The sequence below is a fragment of the Sminthopsis crassicaudata genome, chromosome 1 (genome assembly GCF_048593235.1).
Source record: "Sminthopsis crassicaudata isolate SCR6 chromosome 1, ASM4859323v1, whole genome shotgun sequence".
Taxonomy (NCBI): Eukaryota; Metazoa; Chordata; class Mammalia; order Dasyuromorphia; family Dasyuridae; genus Sminthopsis; species Sminthopsis crassicaudata.
Genome location: NC_133617.1, coordinates 293,329,170 through 293,348,386, shown reverse-complemented (window position 1 = coordinate 293,348,386; position 19,217 = coordinate 293,329,170). Strand labels below are relative to the sequence as shown.

General features: G+C 32.4%; 1 pseudogene; it reads left to right on the top strand.

The window, feature by feature from the left end:
- The first annotated feature begins 8,407 nt into the window (after positions 1 to 8,407).
- Positions 8,408 to 18,773, top strand: LOC141549773 (fibrinogen silencer-binding protein pseudogene; annotated as a pseudogene).
- The last annotated feature ends 444 nt before the right edge of the window (positions 18,774 to 19,217 follow it).

Sequence of the window (19,217 nt, the reverse complement as noted above, 5' to 3'; positions counted from 1 at the left end):
TTCCAAACCCCATAATAAATCTCTTTTATCAATCTAGGTATTCGGTCTATAAATTCCTACAGGAGACTCTTGCACCACCACTAGACCTCATTTAACTCCGTATCCTTGTGCTGAATCCAAAGGGGTTGCAGGGGAGCTCTAATTTGACTCCCTGTACTCGAACCTGCCACTAGACCTCAATTAAACCCTAATTTCATTTGGGTACCTCAACTCAAAACCTCATCACAAAGCAAAATAATATAAAATCAGATTCTCAATTTGTAGGTAACATGTGCTAACAGAATTCAGAGAAAGGAGAAATCAACAGTGGACAGAAATATGCTCCTTTAAGGCTCTTCCTAAAGAAGGTGCTGTATTCTCTGAGGCAAAAAAAATAGCTGCTTGCCCTCTAAAGAGTAAGAAATTAGATCTCCAGTTTTCATCTGTCAATTAGTCAGTCAATAATCACGATTTCTAAAGTACCTTCCAACTAACAAATTTCTAAATTCTTTGAAAATATGAAAATTAAATACGACACTATTCCTGACCTAGTTTACAATATGGCACATACACAAACATAAAAAAGGTAAAAGCCAAGTTCTACTCCGAGGAAGGAAAGTTATTTATTGACTGATGAGGAGAAGAAGGAGAAGAATTAAAGAAAAGCTCAATAGATAAATAAGCATTTGCTGGAACTCTGTCTTCCCAGAAATCAGCTGGAGTCAGGATCACTAAACGTCTTTATTCTTGATCTTTTACGGTCAAGGTCAGGGGGTTAGGCCTAGCAACCTCACACACCTTCCTCCCTCAAACGCCCGGAGAGACTGTGTCAGCTTCTGCATCTCAATTCCTCTTCCTCCTCCTACTCCTCCCACACACATCACTTTCCCCTCTTTGTCCCACCAATCAAGTCAGCAAAGAACAGTTGGGGAGGGTCAACCTCCAAACAAGTTAATAGGGAACTGTCCAATTGGCAATTAGTCTCACGTGCTTCATTATCCAAGTGCATTGCTCAGTTATAGCCCTTTACAAGCTTTGATGATGACCTTTACAAAATATGTAGGATTTCAATACTTAAAAATTGGGGTGGAGACATTCAACCCAAGTGCATCTTCTCTCTAGCTCTAAAGTTATCGTAAAATTTATAGCTTGTTTCTACTTTGCACAGCCAATCTAAAAACCAAGAAGAATCATACCCCAAATTTGGAGGTATAAAATTCACTTTAAGGAGTCTCTATGCATGCATATAAATCAAAAGGGTTTTCTTAAGACTGACAAAAATAATGAAAAGTTCAATAAATGATAACTGATCAATGCTTAACTAGTAGGAAACTTACTGAACAGTGAGAATAATGAGACTGTTCCTAAGAAAGTCACTGTGATTTTTGGGCTTTGGCAAATTCATTGTAAATTATATAATGGATTTTTATATTGCCCACAATTTTTTTTTAATTCATGATGAGAGAATTACCTCTCTCATTTGAGAAAGCAAAGGTAATCTCTTAAGGTTGCAATATATGAGCTCTTTACTTCAGTGGAATATTCTTCATAAAATAGAATTCACAAATGTTTTTTCTTATCACCCATGAAGAAATATAAACTAATCCATTGCCATTTCTTTATCTCAATAGCCTTTTAATTGACATTCTGCTTCAATTAATGAAAAGCCACCTGATTTATAGTCACAGCCTTTAGAACTTTATTCTGGTCTATTCAAGACTGACTGAAGGAAAGTTGAAGCTTATAGACTGATAGCTGAAAATCTCCTAATCCAAAATCAGTAAAAATCTTCCATTTCCAGACTAAATATATAACCAAGATTCTTTAAACCTTACTTCAAGAGGATTTAGAATGACAGATAACGACATTCAAGAAGGATTTGATATAAACAAATTCTAGTCTTAAAAATACCTTATATAGGCAGTGTGATTTTACCCTAGAAAATATATGAACAGAAAAAGAAAGTTAGGCTGCATAGACATTTAAAAAATTTTTAAACATGAGAATGTTTCTTTTTTATAATTCAATTTTCTCACAATCCTCAAAAAAAAAAAAAAACCTTAAGCTTAAAGCCACAATTCAGTGTATTATTATCCTGGATCCAATGAAATATATATATACAACAGATAAAGAAGATTCACCAAAATATAGCAGATTATAACTCTACTCCAATAATTCAAAAAAAAGTAAATTCTCAGCACAAATGCATTTTGAAATATATATGTGTGTGTGTGTGTGCATACACACAGATTTGAAGAGTATATAGGTGTACATAATTCAAATGCATACATACATATATACCAAATAAATAGTTATAATTTGCAACACTATCATTTGTAGGTTGTAGAAGCCAAGTCTAGAGGGTCACTCTCTCTTCTTAACAAACATTTTTATAAGATAATACTGGTTACAACAAAATAAAGAGAAGTCTATATCAATGGAAACCAGAAGTATCAAGATCAGCAGTACTTAAAAGTGTTGCAAGAGGGAATATTATTAAAGATCAACAAGCAGAGTCTCTGGGTAGAATGAGGGAGTCAAGAGTCTATGTGCTGATGCTAATTGAATTTTTAGATTCTAAGTATCACTTGTTTATTTTTCTAAGTAGTTTTAGGAATAAGAAATAGTCAATAGAAATTTAATAAATAATGGATTGCAATTCAGAAATTAATAAAATGAAGAGCCAAAGGAGTGAGACAATTCTAAGTATGGGAAACAAGCAAGTGGTAAAAATAGTTTTGGAATCAGGATGTAACAAGTATATTAAAATAATACGGCATACATAATCTGCACCTGGAATGGAATCACTCCAACAGTACTGTGTTCTATAGCATGACATAGTGGTTAAATGTCATCTTTATCAAAAAAAAAAAAAAAAAAAAGAGAAACAAAACAAGAATGTCCAGAACTATTCAAAGGAAGGAAGGAAAGAGAAGAAAAAAAGAAAGAAGAGAAAGATCTGAACAAGGTAAAATATTTCAAAGTGAAGACAAAAAGAAGAAAATATCTGAAGAAGCACAAGAACATCCTGATCTTGTCAGCAGTTTAGAGAATAGAGTATATTATTGTAATCAAATGGATGCTCAATTATCCTTTAGGAGGTATCTACAGTTGGGATTCTTTTCAATAGGTTGTTCCATAGCCTGTACCCTGGAACAAGGTCCCTTTAAAGGCCCTTTAAAGACTAAAAGAGATGCATGGCATACCCCACCCCAATCTGGAAGCATTAAGTACTACATACCAAGAACTATTCTAGATGCTTGGGATACCAAAACACAAGTAAAACAATCCCTGTACCCCAGCCAACCTGCACATATATGGAAACACACAAAATAGAGAGAGACCATGCAGAAGGTTGTGTTTAAGATATGTTTTGGAGGAAATCAGTGATTCTAAAAGGTAGAGGGAAAGAGAGACAGCATTCACTATAGACTTGAAGTAGGCAGTGCAAAGACAAAGCAATAAGAGATGGTATGTTGTGTGAAATATAACAGGAAAGTGAATATGACTACATATGTAGACCATGTGGAAGATAGTAATTTGTAATTAATCTGGAAAGGGTCAGGTTGAGAAACTCTCTAATACTCCAAAAACAAGATGTGTGAATTTGATCCTCAAGGCAAGGAAACCATTGGAATTTATTGAATTACGAATAAGATGGAGAGACATATACTTTAAAGGGGGAAATGCCTTTTGGCAGCAGCGTGAAGGACATATTAGAGTAGAAAGACATTTGATAAGGCAAACAATTTAAAGATTATTGCAATAGTCAGGGAAAGAGGGGAAGAAGTTCTAAAATAGTATGTCTGTGTGAGTAGAAACAAGACCACTTATACAAGCTGATTTTATAAAAATAGAAATTATAAGACTCAGCTACAAGGCTGAAGCACTGAAGATGTTAACCATGATTGCATATTGGGATGACTAGAAGAATCATGGTTCCTTTAATGGAAAGAAAAGATATTAGTGTTATTATAATAGCTAGCATTTATATAACTCTTTGAGTTAGACCTTAAAAAGTGAATCATGCTACCCTCTCTCTTTTTGATTCTCTTACAGGGCAAGAAGTGTTCTCTCACTAGGCTCTCTATGAAGATGTAGGGGAAGAGTGGTACTTTTCCCAATACTAGTTTAGTATGGGGTCCCACAGGACCCATAGGACAGTAAACCATCAACTCATCTGAGTGAACTGAACCTGGACTATGGGATGTCTTATTGACTCTTCTGTTTTGTGTTTCCTTCTTTGAATATACATGAATAAATAATAATTCTGTGATAGGTGTAACTAGCCTTGGAGATACATTGTGAATTTAAGAGAATTTAAGGTCTCTCAGAGCTGAATGGAAAGAGTTCTATATCAAAGAGGATAGTAATCAACAGGAAGATAAGTACTATCTCTGGCCAATTTGTCAGAAGATACATAGCAAGAAGGAATTATTTACATATTTCAGAGCTGAGGTAAAATGCAAAATGCCTATTCAACAAAGCTGCAAAATGTTTCATGAGTTAATGCTTTTAAGTCCACTATCCAGGAATGGATAACAACAGTTAAGTTTTTTTTGTTTTTTTTTTTTTCTGTTAATGAATGCTTGTCTTTTATGTTTCTTTAGCTTAGAAGTAATAAATAGATGTTCTATATCTAAGCTATATTGTACATTAAGCACCCTTCTATCCCCTCTCCCTTTGAGAAATTGTAGATACAAACCCAAATCTAAGCTTTAAGTTATTTTACTCAAATCTGTGGGATGAGAATTTTAAAAAACAATGAAACAAAAGAGTCTGGCTCCTCTTTTTAGCAATCAGGTTTCCCCAACTAGTTATCCTTTTCATGAAAATCACTGTGACCAGTGTGAACATATTCCTATTTGTTGAGAATTAGTTGAGAAGGAAAGAACTCTGGATCCAGCAGATATGCTTATTATCATTATTATATATAAAATATAAGCAAGCACTGAACCTAGTGACAAAATTTGAAATGGCCATTCAGCACTCATAAAGAAGAATATCTAAATACTATGTCATTTCACCTGTAGGGAGCTTAACTTAATTTTATGCAACAGAAAATGTAATACCACCAACTCTCTTTTTAAAACATGAAAAGTCCACTGATCCTCTGTTCAGAAAAATGAGAGTAGTAGTGGGGTCCTAGAATCCTAGGACCATAGAGCCAGAGCTAGAAGGAAGGGAGGAATTCCTCTACTCTTATGTTCTTATTTTATAAATAATGACACTCAGACCCAAAGAGTTATTTGCCCAAGGTCACAAAATTAATAGTATTAAACTATATGTATTCACCATTCTATAGGTATTTAGCTCTATAGATACAATCTCTTTAAATCCTCCCAACAACTCTATGAAATAGGTAGTATAGGTGTATTATTTTCTCTATTTAATTATTGTGGACTCCAAAATTAGAAGAAATTAAGTAAGTTTACCAAAAACATTAGAAGAGATTAAATAGTTTACCAAAAGCATATATTTAGAAACTGGGATTGCTAAGAACTTAAATCTGGGATTTCTGCTTCCAAGTCCAATGTCTTTTAATTCCATAATGCCCATTCTATTTCAGTTATGATCTCTACCCCCCTTCTCTAGACAATTGCTAGACAGATTTAGCCTAGATGAAGATTTTGAAAAGGCAAGTTCAGATTTACTATCTGTACCTTGTCTAATCTTCAATTACAAATTTAGCATTTCTATGAAAAACAGCAATCATTTTTGCATGCATTGATTTTTCCCCTGCTAGGATCTCATGCAGTTTATTGTTCATGACTTAATTAACTAGAGTTCTATAACTTTAATAAAAACTAACTCAATTAAGTTAATTTAAATTTATTCCAAAGCAATTTTAAAGACTTGCTGAAAGAAGCTAGAAAGTAAAAGCTAACAGAGCAAAAGTTATCCAATAGGAAGACCTTCTAATTGCCAATTTAAGGAAAGGCTTAAGTAAATGAATAGCTGGTTGTTCAACAAACAAGAATAACTTTTTGATCATTGACATAATGAACAAGTGTAATTACAAATATTTAGCCATATAGATTAATAATGAGAGGATACTTATGAACTATGCATTAGCCTCTTAATCTAACTACCATAAATTTCAAGTACTAGCTAAATGATCTCAAACTGCCATCCAGAAACATTCATCAGAAAAATGGAACAAGGTTAAACTTCCACCAAGAATTAGCACCTCTTTGTAACCTGACTCAGTCAGCACTTATTCTAGTCAAATGTATAGTAGTTAACAGCCCACATGTGATTTGAGAAGGAAATGGGTAAAGTGGGAATGAGCATTTCTATAATTAGTACCTACTATGTGTCAACCACTCTACTAAGTGCCTTATGAATATTATCCCATGCAAGGTAGATGCTATTATTATTCTGCTGTTACTGTTCCCATTTTACAGTTGAGGATGAAAGATAAATTGAAGTTAAGACTTGCCCAGGCTCATATAGCTAATAATTGTCTGGAGCTGGATCTTCTTTCTCTATCCACTGTGCTATCTGGCTGCCACTAATTTTCAAGAGCCCTGAAAATAACACACTTTGCCAAAATAAAATTTCTCCCACATAATCCCCCCAATCTGAAAAGTCTTAGTCATTCAGCCTCAATGTTTTGGATTCAGACATTTTCTACAGGTAACTGCTTATTTAAAAGACAGTTCCAAATCCTTTTGCATTTAGGAGTTCATCAATTCCCTAAGAGAGGACTCATTCTCTGTAAATCACTGCCCTCAGCATTAAATTTACAAATACCAGTAAGCAAAATAGCTCTTGTTCTCAAGAACTTTACATTTTAGTGAGGGAAAACACATAAAGGGAATAGTCCTTTGAAAACTGCCTATTCATAACCCTGGACTATTTATCTGTTGAAGAATGACTCTTAATCTTATAAACATATCCATTCTATTCATATGTTGAGTAAGAGATACTTTTAAAAGAAACTTGATGAAATGATTTTTCCTAGTTACCACTATTCTGTTAATTTTGAAATATTGATGCAAAAAAATTCTAACTTTACATAAGATTGTCAATTTTATTTTGTGTGATCCTCTCTTAGTTTTTTAATTATGAATATTTCCATTATCCATAGGCAGAAAGATAAACTCTTCCTTGATCCTCTAATTTATATATGATATGAACATTTAGGGAAGATTCTGGGAAGATGGCAGAGTAGGTTGGCAAATTGCACTTGCAAGATGGTGGAGCTCTTGGTTTGGGGTTCCTGGTCATAGGGGAGAGCTGAAGGGAAGCTTGAGGCACCATTACCCCACCCCACGATTTGAGGTACATACACTAATATCTCTTATTTTTAAAAAAAAAATGAATTGGCAAAGAAGAATCCCAGCATCAAAATATATTATGGGAATAGGAAAGATCAGAATTCATCTTCAGAGGAGGACACTCTAGCAAAAAAAAAAAAAAAAAAAAAAAAAAAGCTTCTATCCCAAAGAGTAACATGAAATGACTCCCTGCCCAGAGAAAATTTATAGAACTCAAAAAAGAATTCAAAAAGAATTCATGAAAGACATCGAGGAAGCAGCTAAGTGGTGCAATGGATAAAACACCAGCCCTGAAATCAGGAAGACCTAACTAAATTTGGACTCAGATACTGGGAAAGTCACTTAACCCCAATTGCCTCAGGGGGAAAGACATTGAGGAAAAACTAAATAAAGAAATAAAAATCATCCAAGAAAAACAAGAAAGTTACGGAAAGAACTTAACCAATTAGAAAAAAAGATAGAGTCTCAAAGATTAAAATAATGCTTTGAAAATTAGATTTGGGCAAGGGGAAAGCCAGTGAGTGAAGCTATTGGAGACCAAGAAATAACAAAGCAAGTTATAAGGAATGAAAAAATAGAACAAAATGTGAAATATCTTAAAGAAAAATGACAGATATGGAGAACAGATCAAAAAGAGAAAATATAATAATTGGACTGCCAGAAAATTCTGACCAAAAAGAGAACCTTGACACAATAATGCAGGAATTAATCCAAGAAAATTGTCCTGAAGTGATAGAACATGAGGGGAAAGTAGAAATAAAAAAAAAATCTACCAATTACCAACTCAAAGAGATTCTATGTGAAAAACACATAAAAATATTATTGCCAAATTTGTAAATCCCCAGATCAAAGAAAAAATTTTGTAAGAAACAAAAAAGCAACAATTCAAATATGCTGGAGCTATGCTTAGAATTATACAAGACTTTTTAGCAGTTACAATAAAAGAAAGCTGGTCCTAGAATCATATCTACTGGCAATCAAAAAAAAAAAAAAAACTAGGCCTGTTGCCAACAACATCATATCCAGAAAAATTATCTATAATTCTGAATGATAAAAAATGGACATTCAACTAACATGCAGATTTTCAGGACTTTCTATTAACAAAATCTGAATTTAACAGAAAAATTTAACATCTAAGAGCCAATATGAAAGGTCAGTTTTAAGAAACTTAATATGAATAAACATCGACAAATCATTTATATTTTGATAGATATGTATATATATATATATATATATATATATATATATATATATATATATATATAAATATATATGTAAGATTTACATCAATAATACAGTAGCTCAAAAGAAAGACTGCCAGAGTTAAGGTAAAAAAGCGATCATGTTATACAAATGAGGTGCAGAGGAAGACTAGACATAGAGGTATTAGATCAGGTATATCACCCTCCAAAATCTACAAAGAAATAATGGAAGAGGGATAGGCAGACAGGAAAGCAAAGGGTAGGGAAGAAGATAAGGAAGGAATCCTAAAGTGGGGGGAGGTTATATAATTAGCAGGACAAGTTATGGAGCAAAATTTGTCACCTTGGGCAAATAACTCTTTGGGTCTGAGTGTCATTATTTATAAAATAAGAACATAAGAATAGAGGAATTCCTCCCTTCCTTCTAGTTCTGGCTCTATGGTCCTAGGATTCTAGGACCCCACTAGTATTCTCATTTTTTTGAACAGAGGATATGAGTATGGGTGTGAATATGTGTATAACTATATATCCATATATGTATAAATATATCTTTTCTTAAATGTAGCTTGCTTGGGAGTGGTGGGGAGTATGAAAGTGGGAAAAAGAGTAAATAAGGTGTGCATCAGAGAACCAAAGATAAAAAAGAAATAAAGAAAAAATGATCATTCATAAATATAATTACTTTCTTGATACTTCTTGATCTGCTAGTTTGTTTTTATGTTTTGGACCCTCCCTGAAGTTCTGCTGAAGTTCTGACAATGATATGACCATTCATATCTAGGCCATATAATTTATCTTTAAAATTAAAATAGCATTCACATATCACTTTAAGGACTGCAAACAATTTACAAATATTATCTCATTTTAGCTTCAGAACATTCCTGGGAGGTAAGTGCTATTAATATCCTTATATTACAAATGAGGGAACTAAGATAGACAGGAATGGTGAAATGCCCAAGGTCACACATCTAGTAAGTGTTTGATGCCTCATTTGAACTCAGGCCTTCCTGACCCTAGCTACCTCATCAAGTTATTTTAGTATGTGGTATGAACATAAATTAATTCCAGGCTGATATACAGCTTTCCCAGCAATATTTGTCAAAAACTGAGTTGTTTTTTTCAATATTTATCGAACATTATCCCAGGTTTATCAAATGTTATTCTACTTTGTGTATTTCTTTTATATTTCATAAACCTACCCTATTCCACTACTCAACAATTTTTTAATGATTACCAAATCCTTTTTATTAGTACTACTTTATAGTATAGTTTGAGACCTTATACTTAGATATCCCTTTCCTTTCCACATTTTTATTATTACTCTTGAAAATCTTAATTATTTGTCCTTCCATGTTGATTTAGTTTTGTAATATATAAAAATCTTGATGATTTATGTAGATTTATCTTATGTAGAATTTTCTTTTAGAAGCCCTTTATCATTTTTCTTTTTATGCTTATAAGTTATGGGATCAAATATATCTTGTCTCTGACACTTTTGAAATCTGCTTTTTTTTTTTTTTAATACATGTATAACTCTGCCAAAAATTCTGTGGGCTATCTTGAACTCCACAATGCTATGTTCCCTTTTTTTTCTGAAAGGATTTGTCAGTTATGTCTTCTTATTGACATTTAGATACCGAGCTTTTTTAAAGCCTTTATCTCCCTTCTGGAAGTGAACTCATCAGCAAGGCATGTCAAAAATACAACATATCTCCATTTTTAGTGAGAGGAGTCTTATAGCAGTTGCACAGATGAAATAGAGCTGTTCATCAGCACCCCATTTTGTTTCTCTCATTTTTTTTATTTGCATCAAGAATTCATTCACCATCTGTTTTTTTCCATCTGATTGGATTGTCTATACTACACTTGGGCAACATTTATTTTATCTTTAGCATTATTCAGTGTCTCCCCCACCTCAGGTTCATGGATTTCTACAGAGTTATCTAGCTTCTTGACATACAGTGCTATTCCATTGTCCTTCATATCACATCTCTGTTTCTTTATTATATTTTCAGTTGATTTCAATTATTCATGAACTCATTTAGAGTTTTCTTGGCAAAGATAATGGAGTGGTTTGCCATTTTCTTCTCCAACCCATTTTACATTCGAGGAAACTGAGGCAAACAGAGTCAACAGTTAGTAAGTGTCTGAGAACAAATTTTGAACTCAAGAAGAGGAGTCTTCATGACTCTAGGCACAACTATCCCTGCTGAAAATATTATACTTTCATTCCACATGTGGACCATTCCATCTAATATTAATAGTGCCTATGATTTCATCCCAAGATCACTCTAAATATATATATATATATATATATATATATATATATATATGGATATGGATATGTGTATATATATATCCAAATCTAAAGTCAGCATGTCAAAAATTCTATCCATAGGCTGTCTTGAACTACACAATGTTATACTTATTCTTTATCTAAAGGAATCATCACTTCTGAACTATCAGTCATGTCTTCTTAGTACAAGTACTTAGTTCAAGTACAGAGTATCAGTTTTTCTTAATCCTTTATCTCCCTTTTGGAGGTTATCTCATAAGCAAGGCAAATCAGAAATATAACATCTCTAATTTTAATGAGGAGAGACTTCTAGCAGTTGTATAGATGAAATAGTTAAGTTTGTGGGTTTGATTAGGCTGCAACACAATATAAATCAAGATGTTGAGGAGTGGGATGAAGGATGCCATCAAAGACATGTACAGCAGGAAAAAAATGGTCTAGTCTAATGAAAAGCAGGATTGTTATCTATATATTGTGGAGAGAATGAAGACTATCCAATACATTGAGTAGACGTGATGTGATAAATTTATAGAATATTGAATAGAATTGCACAGGATGGGCATGAATGATTGGGTCACACATATATACATATATATATGTGTGTGTGATGCTAACTACATTTCAATATAATCGCTTGTCTTTATAATCTTATGTGCTTTATTTTTATTTTATATATTTAATAACATTATTCTGAAAGGAGATTCATAAATTTCACCAGATTTCCAAAGGGATCAGAATATAAGAAAGTTTAATGAACCCTGGCAAAGAGAAATGAGGGGATTATTCTTTTTTTTTTAACCAGTTTTTTTTTTTTTTTAAATAGGCTGGGGTTAAGTGACTTGCCCAGGGTCACACAGCTACAATGTGTTAAGTGTCTGAGACCAGATTTGAACTTGGGTCCTCCTGAATTCAAGGCTGGTGCTCTATCCACTGCGCCACCTAGCTGCCCCTGAGGGCATTATTCTTGACGTAGTCCCAGATACTTCTTCAGGAATTTCTGAAGACTTATTATTATTATTATTATTATTATATTATAATATAATTATTATATTATATATTATTATTATTATTATTCTGCTATTCTTTTTCTTATACTTGGTATTCTCTAAAGTATATGATAAGTCACTGTTTTCTCTAGCCTTTTATTTTAAGTTTTCACCTCCTTGATCAGAATGGAAGTCTCCTCACTTTCCTATGATTCATCCCTCTTTTTCTTCCCTTTTTATTTAAGCTATCAACCAGTCACATCAATTCTTTTTATCTCCATTGCCTTTTCAAGAGCCTTATCACTTTTCTATGTATAATACAGTTCTAGTCAAAGTGTAGAAGACAAAAGTAATTGTTGATTCACTCAGAAGGTTCCTCAATACTCAATTCCAAGGTGGTAGATATTTTGGACAATTATGGAAACACTATTATTGCCTAAAATAATTGTTCTAATGGTACATCATCATCTCTCTTGATAATGATTTTTAAAAGTTAATCAACAAGCATTTGTTAAGTCTCTAGTATGTAGCAGTCATAGATGATCATTATTTAAATACTTATGAAAGGCAATGGAGTTCACCTCTAAAAGATTTTATTCAGAAGCCTAATATTGTTGTTGTTAACCATATTAGAGCAATACAATTATACCACCTACTTCTTTTTCAATTATTCTTGATTTCTATTTCATGACTTTCCCCTCATTTCTATAAATGCCAAATTATTGTGTGCAACATTAATTTAACTGGATCAGATTTAATGTTCAAATCTTCTCTTTATTAATAAATTAAGCTGGACTTCAAAAGATAAGGTAATAAACCCTGTTAGTCCCAAATTTTAAAGTGATAGAACATATTCACAAATTAGATTTCAACTTCATTCTCCAAGAATATCTGAAGAACTTCACTATTTAAAAAGAACTTTTCAAATACACTTACACAAAATTATAGAAATCAACTTTGAAAGAAACTATTCAATTATACCTAAACAAGAATCATATCTATAATATTCTTTCAATACAATTCTTTTATATGCTATGTTGATAGAGATACTTCCTAGTTATGTGACCCTAAGAAAGTCATTAATCCTCTATCTCAGTTTCCTTATCTGTAAAATAGAAACAATAATAGCCTCTACTTTATGAGTACTAAAGCCTCTACTAAATGAGTTAACATATATAAAGCATTTTATAAATCTTAAAGTATTCTATAAATATTAGTTGGTGGTAGTAATAGGGGTAGCAGCAATAAAACAATGAATCTTTGTTTCAGGAAGTAGCTTGTTTTATGAGTCATTAAAGAATCTCTGCTATCTCACAAAGGCAAATCATGCTCCTCTATTTCAATTCAACTAAGGACCCAAATTATTTGACTTGTACAATACTTGTCTTAAATGTATGTCCTGTATATGCATTCTATAAGTTATTGACTCCCTCAATCACTTTTTACTAAATATTTCTCATTGTTATAAATCATCTAATATTAACAAAAATCATTAAAGTTATTCATAATATTCCATCTCTTTTGACATGATTTTGACATATGTCTGGGAGATTATAATGAAGATCTTTTAAGGCAAAGTTTTCCTCTACTGAGTCAAAAGTTTTTGTTTTTGTTTTCCCTAGTAGACAGACAATAAGTACACATAGAAATCATTCTCTTTCAGTCAATTATAAAGATATTTCTTCTGTGAAATATTGCTTTCAAAAACCTCCCTATTCCCTTTTGATATGCTCTTCAAGCATTTTATCAATCCACATATGAATTTTTCTTCTGAAAAATATGTATAAATGGGAAATTAGGTATACAGAAAAATAGCTATTTATAGTCCCTTGATTTATTTTTGGAGATCCTTTTTCTGGTGATTATTGAACCTGCGGCAATCATATCACTCACCTTAACAACAGACAAAGTATTTGTTAACTGCATTGGGTTTTAGGGTATCTGTTTTAAGATAATTGAGCTAATCAGTTAAAATTATAATTATGCATTTCAATATCCTTTCCTCTGTCCATTTCTCATTTTAGATAAATAATTTAAAGTCAAGTTAGAATTGCTTCAAATTTATATCATAGCTTTTTCTCATTTATATTCTTTATTTTAATTTTTCCTTTCATATTGATCTTTGATCTAGCAAATTGGCAATCTGATTTTACAATAAAAAATAGGGATTAGGCACTGATCTGACTAAATATATAATTTAATGAACAATTTTCTATCATTAAACTATAATTAACTTAAGGTCTGTATGTATATGCATGTGCTCACATAATGTTATTGTGTTTGCTCATTGTCAGATGCACTGTGTTTTTTTTTCTTAAGAAAAAAAGTGTTAATGACATCTAGACAAGAGGCTAATAAAAATTAAACTTCCCCAAAAGTAGAATAGGCTGTTTTGGAAAGTAGCGCCTAGTCTCCAACAAAATTCTTCAAGCAAAGACTCTCTGACTAATTGTGGGCAATGCTATATAAGGGTTTCTTTGTCAGGAATAGGTGGCCTCTAAAATCCCTTCCATTCTTAGATTCTATAGAATTCTGACAATACACTGCTTTGGGAAGTGTTCCAAGTAGCTTCAATTAAGCTGTCCCCAATTAGGATCATTCCACAAGGGAATCTTCAACCAGTGAAGCTCAACTGTAGCTATTAAGCATATTGGGGCTCCTCCAGCTGGAGCAATAAACATAGTGAAGGCAGACTGGCTTTAATGGTGCATGCTTAAAATGTCACCTGGATGCTAGTACAAGACTTATTCCATATTTTCTAATGTTCAGAAGAGTGCTCAGATGGCCTATATATTTGTTCCACTATAGCCAGTGATGGGAAGAATATTAGAACCCATATTCAATAAGCCAGTGAATCAATGGAAATTCTCCTGTTTGATTGACGATGGATGACAATTCAAATAGTTAAGATCTATATGCTATTTGAAGATTTACAAAGTTCTGGGCATACTTTTTTTTACATATAATCCTCAAAACAACCCTGTGAATTAAATAATAAAATATTATTATCCATATTTTATATAATGCAAGGTTCAGAGTAGCAAAGTGATTTTGGATAGACTCACATATTAAGTTGAAGCATCAAATCTCCTTTTTCAGGGTCTTTGTTAAGCCATTCCCCAGTTGATGAGCAATTTTTTACCACCACAAAAAAGAACAGCTATAAATATCTTTATGTAAGTTTCCTTTTATATGTCTCCTTTTTCTTTTTATTTTATCTCCTTAGGGTATGAACCTCATACTGTAATTTCTACCAGGGGTTCTCAAACTATGGCTCATGCGGGCCAAATGCAGCCCACTGAGAACGTTTATTCAGCCCGCCAGGTTATGGCAAATAGGCTGAGGGGCGGAGACAGAGTGTGAGTTTTTGTTTTTACTATAGTCTGGCCCTCCAATAGTCTGAGGGAAAGTGAACTGCCCCCTATTTAAAAAGTTTGAGGACCACTGTAAGTCAAAGGGTATGAAACTTTATAGCCCTTTAAGCAGAATTCAAAATTGTTCTCCAAAATGATTGGAATAATTCAAAGCTCTCCCAATAGCACATTAATGAACTTATTTTCCCTATAAATAGTATTCCTATGTTCCTAGTGATTCTCTCCACAATGAAAAAATTATAATGCTACAAGTACTTACACAATAGTTAATACAGTGATCTAGTCAAGCCTAAAGAAAGAAAAGTACATTCAAAAGGCCATCTCCAATAAATGAAGAAAGGACTACTAGAAAGTCTCAAAATGAAGAATGATAGTGATAGCTGTGATGAGTGTGAATGTGTCAAGCCTGAATGTGATGAGACCAAAAATAACCTCATTGAAGAGATCTCCAGAGTCATTCAGTATTTACTATATGTATTATGTACCACTGAAAAGGCTTTTTTCTTTCCCCAAAATGAAACACCTGAGTAGTATCTTTAATATGTTAAAAGTACTAATTGATTAGGAAGTAAGGCTAAGCAGAGAGGGTTCTTGTGTTATGATTAACACTGTCAATGATTGTGATGTGGGTCAAAGACTGGAGATGACTTTTCTTTGAATGACTATAATTGGGAGGAACATAATGGTGGTGATATTAATAGGACTGCCTATGATAGATGGCCACTAAGATCATTGCTAAATCATTGTTTTCTCATATTCTAGGAATTAAATTTTTAAATGGGTAAAAAAATTCTTCTTTAGCATTGGTCACTTTTTTCTGTCATCTTAGCCAATCTCATGGGCATAAGATGGTATTTCAAAAGTATCTCATTTTCTAATTATTGGTGATTTGAGATCTTTTTTATGTGACTATTGATAGCTTTGTTTTCTTACTTTGAATACTGCCTGTTCACATCCCTTAGCCATTTATTAACTGGAAATAGAGCTAAACAAGTTATGGAATAACAATGTGATGGAATACTATTGTGCTGTAAGGAATTATGAATGGAATGTTTTCAGAAAAACCTGGCAAAATATAGATGAACTAATGCAAAGTGAAGGGATCATAGCCAAAAGAAAATGCACACATGAATGACAATATTGTAAAGATAATCAACTATGAAAAACTTAGTAACTGATCAATAAAAGGATCCACCACAACTCCAAAAGACTCACTATATAAAGTACTACCCACCTCCAAATAAAGCACAGATAGTGTCAGTATGCATATTGAAGTCTTTTCCCTTTATTTTTCTTGATCTTTTATTTGGAACATAGTTAATGCAGAAATATGCTTCACCTGACTTGATAAGTAAGATGGGCATTATATTTCTTGCCATCTCAAGGAATAATATAGAGTAATAATAATAAGGTAACTAAAATATTTTTAAATGCAATGTCCTTTCAAAAAATCATAGGAACCAAGATAGTTTGTAAATACTAATGAGAGCGTCAAGTCCAAGCTCCTGATTTTATAATGAAGAAACTAAAGCCCACTAAGTGATTTGTCCAGTTTCAAAAAGAGTAACTTAGATTCAAACCCAGGTCTTGTGGCTCCATTTCAGTATCATTTCTATTTTCCTACTGTTCCACTGCTGCTACAGAGAGCCTTCCAACTTAGCCATTTAATTATCAACTAAGATTTCTTTACTTTATGACTACTTGGAATGAGAATGGAAATAATAACCTATTCCAACCCCATTCAACTCCAATGAGAACAATATCTTATAAAATAAATCAATGAGTTATAAGATTATTTTGAGCAGTTAGCTTTCTGTCACTAACAAGGCTGAACTCTTTCAATCAAACTGACTTGTCATGTACAATGAAGCAACACACTCCACTGTTTCTCAGAATTAGCATAAAACTGGAAACCTAGAAGGTGTGGGGTATTGCTTCCAGCTCTCACGGAGTACTAAGGAGCAAATGATAGAGATTTGGGGGGGTAGGAAATTTATATTTGACCTGACTACATCAGAAGTAATGGGAAAGACATAAGGAAGCTTAGTCTTGATCTTCTCTCATCTTCTTTTCCTTTTTAGCACACTTTGACAGTTTTTTTTTTTAACCTTCAATATGTATGTCTCTGCTTCATTTGGAATTGGGTAGCCTACTTATTCTCATGGTAATGAAAATGCAAATGAATTTGAGAAGTAATCTATTTTCATCCTATTTCATCCTAAATGTGTATAAGTCATATCTTTTTTGTTACTATAAGAATTATATTCCCAAGTATGTCTTAAATAATTGGAGGTAAATTCATTGTTAAGTTCATAGTTAAACCACAAAAATTTAATTTTAAATGATAACCTCTGGAATAATTTACAGATTTATTTCTATAACAATCAAACTATCCTGAAGGCACTTTATAGAGCCAGACAAAATAATAAAATTTATTTGGAAGAAAAAAAGTTCTAAAATTTTAGTGGAATTAATGGAGGTGAAAGAAGTAGCAATAAAAAGGAATAGTGGGAAATGAGTAAGCATAGCAAAAGATTGGATGGTAGTTTCAAAAACTGACTACTTAATTCAGAAATTACAATCGTTGGAAAGGCTAGACATTCTAATTTTACATTTTCTGAAGTTCTTGATTTACTAAAGCTATTGAAGCCACATGTTAAAATTCTTGAAGAACACACTAATAAACATATAGTAACAGAAAGGAATAAATGAATGCTGCAATATCATAATGGATAAATATAATGTTATCAGAGTAGAACACCCTCCTAGTACAGCACAAGTTCTGCATACTTTCTTTAAAAGGCTCAAAGAATACACCAAACAAGAGCTCTTTCAGCAAGAGGAGATTCTGTTGCATCATAGGAGCAGTATTTCTGAGCCAACCAAGAAAGTTGTAGAAATGATTCTCCAGATTCTAATGATTTTTCAGGAAGAGACAAGAATACACACACACACACACACACATATATATAGTGCATATGTGGGTAAGGAAGATCATAGAAGTACCAGTTTGCCACAGGTGATGTTGGATCACTTGTTGCTGTTACATTGGAGTTGGAGAAGGACTACCTCCTTCAGTAATTATAGATTCTCAGTAGAATGAAATATTAAAGCAAAAAGAAGAAAATGAATTGGTCCATATTATGGAAAGAGTTTCACCTTTATTTTCCTCTCTTGATTCAACGATAACAACACCATCTTTTCTTTCAAGCAGAGATGAAATGTTAGACATGAAAAAGGAGAATATTTCATCCATTATCCAAATGTGATACAAAAACATTGCAAATAATGAAGGAGGAGCATTAAATAATTTTAGGAAATCAAAGAAAATTTGGACTAGATCTTCAAGAAAAAATTAATGAATTAAAGAATAAAAGCAGCTTGAGGGAGAGCTTCCAAAAGCAAAAATCAAAGAGCAAAGGCTGAGAGTAATACATATAAGTTGTAATCTTCCTGAATGCAACAATCTCTAAATTGTTATCTTTTTTTGTCTGAATGATCTGAAATTTTCAAAACCATTATTTAAATGGTTTTGACAAAGTCAGTTCCATAAGGGAACATGCTGGGTCAGAATACATATTCTTAAAATACTAGTTTTTCACTGTTATAAGAAAATTATTTAAAAAAGTTTCTTATTTCAGATCTTTTGATTTTTTCATGTCTTAATACATATTTAAAATTTTTCTTCTAAATTTTATTTGTGAAAAGTTGTAATAACTTGTATTAAAGATGTTCTTACTTTTTCCATTGAAGTTAGTAAAACTTTCAGAAGAAAATTGCACTTCTGACCTAGAAATGGTCAAGTTGATCTTTAAAAGAAGGAAAATGCCAATTAGAATATTTTTGTTAATTTTATTAAGTATTATAACAATCTAGAATTATTAGTTCCTCTATGAATCATAATTTAAAATTACAGTTGTTCTATACAACATTGAATTTCATATCTTATTCTCTTTAAAAAAAAAAAATCTTATGCCTTTTTACATTGCAGTTATTTCTAGAACTACTTCCTTTCTCTGCCCCCAAGTTGAATCTTCCCTAATAGTAAAATAGTTAAGTAAAAACACCAGATACAAGTGACCATAACTGATAATAAT